The following is a 5,580-nucleotide window of genomic DNA, read 5'->3' as shown; positions in this document are numbered from 1 at the left end:
AGTCAAATGCCTTAGGCACTATGCCACCAGGTCTCTCATAGAGAAGATTAACACACAGAGTAGATTAATGCACATAAATTCAGGACAACTGCCTCCTGCCACTCTAAATGTTGATAGGCATATATGTCTGTGTGTTTCTATGTGCATGTATGCATATGTGTCTGTGTATGATTTTATGTTCGGAAGGAAGATGGGGCAATCTACTTCCGTAGTGATATTGCCTAGGAAACCCAAGGAGGGGTCGCTATGAGTCGGGGCCGGCTCGACGGCACCTAACAACAACAACAACATATGTATATGTGTACACACACACACACATAATCAGATGTTAAGAAATATGGAAAAGAGTGCATAGATCAACCCTGTTGGGACATTTAAAATGAAAAAGTCTTGTGCTTGTTCATGACTGCTGATAATGAAAATGTGTTAGTAGCTACGTGGATATACCCAGAAATTAAATTTTAAAAGTTGGGTCCATAGGAACTAAATCTTTTTTTATTTTTTTGATCTTAGAAGCAAGTGAACCAATAGAAATAAAACCCTATTTCTGATACAGTAACTGTTGGGGAGACAGACCAGTTAAGATGTTTCCCAATAGGGGTTGCTTATTCTCAGAGGATTAAGTCCTGTTCATTGATTAGAGAGACAGAAATGTATAGCCTGCCTGTTGAGATCATGCTTTGAGACTTGAAAAAGTTCTCAGAAAATGTAAGTGGGAGCTCTAAATAGCCAAGCCATGGTGAATGAAAGATTACTACCAATAACATGTCCACAGCATCCTCAACAAACACTTCTCTGTTTCAATGCCCTGAGAATTAGGGAACAGTATACACGGACTCATATGAGTAGGTTAAGGAATACTGGAATATACTGTAGTGCTACTTCTCTTACACACACACACACACACACACACACATCTAGCTACCTTCTCCATAGTACTACAATAGTTCTCCTGTAACAAAACAAAGTCAGGAATCATCCTTCAGTGTAAACAGGAGACACTCCAAATAACCTTTTGACTTAGACTGGATTAGAGCGTATTAAGCCTTTAACAATGGAGACATTATCTTTTGTCTCCACATACTTTCTTAAGTAAGGTGGTTGTACATCTTACATGGATGTGCAGCACTCCAAGATGAAAACAGGAGAAACTGACATAAAGAGATAAAACTGTCTATTTACCTTTTCTGGTCTTTTCAAACATCCCTGCATGAACTAACTGTGGTATCCAAAAAGTGCAGGAATCTAAGTTCTTAGAATTGTTTGACTGTCTGATAAAAACCCAAATCCTCTACATTAATTCCAGAGGCCACAGCCACAAGCACAGACACTTAGCCAGGGTACTCAAGGATAATTACAAGTTAAAGGAATACTGAGGGGCATATAAAGCAGTAAGGTGAGAAATGAGAAAATTGTGTTTCCTTCTTGTTCCAGTTATCTATTGTTGCATAAAAAATCCTACCAACATTAGTGGTTTAAAAAGAATTTATTATAATTATTATTATCTCTTACAATATTGTAAGTTAAGAATTTGGACAGGGCTTGGTGGGACAAATCTTTTACTCTGTGCAGTGATGACATGGCCAATCCATGGTATTCAGCTGATGGTTTAGCTGGTCTGGAGGATCCAAGATGGCTACTTAGAGCTACAAGGCTGGAAGGCAGAAGGGCTCTTCTTCCTACCTAAATTGTCTGAGGATCTCTGCATAGATTCTCTCCAACAAGGTGAACTTCTCACATGGTGGCTCTGGGCTCCAAGAGGAAAGAAGTGGTAACTACTATTCCTCCTAGAGCTTAGGCCAGAAACAGATGGATCCTTCTGCTACATTCTAGTGGTCAAAGCAGTCACAAGCCCATCCATATTGAAGGGGAAAGGACATAGACTCACACCTCTCTCAGTTGTTCAAGCCCCAACATGAGTCTCAGCACTTGGAATCATGATCTGAGAGCCCTACACAAAACCAGAATTCTTAAGGGCAGATGTCTTGATAAAGGCTTCACAGCTCTAGAACTAATCACTAAAGCCTTAGGTGCACCTTGGTTAAACCTGAATGGGACCACATCCAAACACCTTATAAATAAAGACATTATTCTAGTTATTCTGGGGGGAGCTGATGTTTGATAAAGGGAACTGGTTAAGCACTTAGCTTTTGCCTGACAACCATTGGAGATGAAGGTTTTCAATCTTCCCATTTGTAAAAAAACATATGGGAGAAACTGGAAAGGATCTGGAGAAGATGAACTGAGAAGATTAAAGAATAGGTAATTACTTCTCTGAAGGAGATCAGGCTATTGAGTCACAACAAAGGAAGCTATCTAAGCTTAATAGATGTCCTCAAGTATATGAGAGGATATTGTCAGTAGGATATTAAGCCTTTGCTCCACTTAGAAAAAGCTGTAGCAAGAAGAAATTACATTAAAATAGATAAAACAGGGAGTAAGATTTTACTGTCTATTAGAGAATCAAGGAGTTTGAACCAGATATTTAAAAAGCAAAAGAAGTTTTATTGATTGTTAGAGTTGGTGCATAATTATTGAAGTCTACTGCTTTAAATTTATGGAAAAATTAACTAGATATCAGAATAAAGAGCAGGGAGAAGAACATACATAAATGTTATACGGCCTCTTTTATTGGGTTGCTTACAGTCTATTTGGCAAGAAAATGACTGTGAATTAAATGAAGAGTTAATGTAATAGACAAAATTTATAAATGTATATGAGCCCCTACCGGGGAAGAACTGTCCTGAATGAGCTACCCCTAGGTGTGTATTTCTCTTCCTGTTATGGAATATTTATTCTGTTTGCCTTTTGGTTGCTTCAGAGACTTCTCATGCCTTTAATTGTAAAAAGAATTATAGAAAGGGTAAAAAGTAAGAGATGTTCCCTTGAATTCTTCACAAAAAACTCTCTGTTCATTTACTGAAACTGTAAAACACTCGTGCACCAGCAAGGAACTGTGGGAAAGTGTTATGGATTGATTTATTCACCCCAAACTATGCCTCAACTTGACTAGACTATGATTCTCAGTACTATGTAATTGCTAGTGAATTTTATTTCAGTGCAAGGTATACTGAAGGCCTTGGTGCAAAAGAAGGTTATAGAAATGGAAGGAATACCAACTGAGATGTTTCAACAAAGGCATGCAACCTTGGAAACACTCATTCATCTATGCCAAGTAATTTGGAAGAAGGCTAACAGGCTAGTAGGCTGGAAGAAATCTATATTTTTGCCCATTCCAAAGAAAGGTGACCCAACAGAACGTTGACTATCATAAGTCAGTAAAATCTTGCTGAAGATAATTCAAAAAATGACTGCAGCAGTACACCAACAGTAACTTCCAGAATTTCAAGCTGAAATTATAACAAGGAATATCATTGCTGATGTCAGATGGATCTTAGCTTAAAGCAGAGAATACCAGAAAGATATTTACCAGTGGTTTATTGACTATGCAAAGTCATTTGATGTGTGGATCATAATGAATTATGAATAACATTATGAAGAATGGGGTTCCAGAATATTTAATTGTGCTCATGCAGAACCTGTACATAGAACAAGAGGCAGTCATTTGAACAGAACAAGGGGATACTGTGTGGTTTAACATCAAGAAAAGTATGTGTCAAGGTTGCATCTTTTCACCATACAGGAGCTCTGGTGGCACAGTGGGTAGGGCATTTGGATGCTAACCAGAAGGTTAGCAGTTCAAACCCATCAGTTGCTCTGTGGAGGGAAGATAAGGCAATTTATTTCTAAAAAGATGTATAGCCTTAGAAACTCAATGGAGTTGCTATGAGTCAGAATCAACACAATGGCAGTGGGATTTTTTAATTAATTTATTTATTTTTTGTATTTAATCTGTATGCTGAGCAAATAATCCAAGATGCTGGACTATATGAAGGAGAACATGACATAGCATTGGAAGAAGATTCATTAACAACCTGTGATATGCAGATGACACATCTTGCTTGCTGAAAATGAAGAGGACTTAAAGTACTTCCTGATGAAGATTAGACTGCAACCTTCAGTACGGATTGCACCTCAACATGAAGAAAACAAAAATTTTCACAACTGGAACAATAAGTAGAATCATGATCAACAGAGAAAAGATTGAGGTTGTCAAAGATTTCATTTTACTTGGATTAACAATCAATGCCCACGGAAGCAGCATTCAAGAAATCAAATAATGTATTACATTGGGCAAAAACAAAACAAACAAACAAACAAAAAGTCACTTCCATCAAGTCCATTCCAACTCACAGTGACCCCCTTTGGGTTTTCAAGGTGGTAAATCTTTATGGAAGTAGATTGCCCAATCTTCCTTCTGTGGAGTGGCTGGTGGGTTTGACTCGCCAACCTCCTGATTAGCAGTCAAATGCCTTAGGCATTATGCCACCAGAGCTCCTTAAAGGGTGTTCTATTTAGAGGGTATACCCTGAGCAAAGGCTAGGAGGTGGAGTAGCAGCTGCAAGCATAGCCCAGTGCCCAGTGAGATGAGGTCACACTCTGCCCAACCTCTCAGCCAGCCTCTCCCTAAATCTTCTGAAAAAGACCTCTTTAAAGTGTTAAAAAGCAAAGATGGCACTTTGAGGACTAAGGTGCACTTGACCCAAGCCATGGTATTTTCAATTGTTTCATATGCATATGAAAGCTGGACAAAGAATAAGGAAGACTGAAAAAGAATCAATGCCTTTGAAGTATGGTGTTGGCAAAGAATACTAAATATCTCATGGACTGCCCAAGAATGAACAAATTTGGATCAGAAGAAGTACAGCCAGAACACACCTTAGAAGTGAGGATGGTGAGACTTTGTCTCATGTACTTTGGACATGTTAATAGAAGGTCCAGTACTTGAAGTATGTTATGCTTGGTAAAGTAGAGGATCAGACAAAAAGAGAGAAGTCCTCAATGAGATGGACTGACACAGCGGTTGCAACAATGGGTCCAGCATAGCAAAGATTGTGAGGATGAGACAGGACGAGGCAATCTTTAGTTCTGTTGTACATAGGGTCACTATGAGCCAGAAACAGTTTGATGGCACTTAAAAACAATGACATGATAATAATGAGGCAGCATACAATCAACAGGATTAGGTTGCAATTCTAAGTCAATCTCTCTTGAGATGTAAAAGAGATTCAACAAGCAAGCAGAGATGAGAAGGACCTCCTATCACTGAAAAAGAATAGTCGGGAGTGGAGCGCATCCCTGAACTGCAAACCCGGGGGAAGACTGATGACAAGGACCTTCCCAATAGGATTTCCAAACTGTGAGAGAATAAATTTGTTTGTTAAAGCCATCTACTTGTGCTATTTCTGTTTTAGCAGCACAACATAACTAAGAGAGGGTATGTCACACATTATAGCAGTTATGAAATAAGAAGAAATAGAGATAGAATTGCCCAGTGGATAGCCATCCTCCCAACTTGTGAATTGGTTGTGTTCTTCAAAACTGAGGGTAGCCCCAGACCGGTCCTCTTTCAATACCTGTCTCTTTTTTCCACTTTTAGTACACCTTACCTTGCATCTTTTTTTTAGGGATTTGTTTTCTTATTTATTTATTTATTTATTTATTTTAATTGTGATTTGG

Source organism: Orycteropus afer, unplaced genomic scaffold (genome assembly GCF_000298275.1).
Source record: "Orycteropus afer afer isolate SDZICR_OR568_19922 unplaced genomic scaffold, OryAfe1.0 scaffold00697, whole genome shotgun sequence".
NCBI lineage: Eukaryota > Metazoa > Chordata > Mammalia > Tubulidentata > Orycteropodidae > Orycteropus > Orycteropus afer.
The sequence above is the reverse complement of the archived record's forward strand: the minus strand, read 5'-3'. Positions refer to the sequence as shown.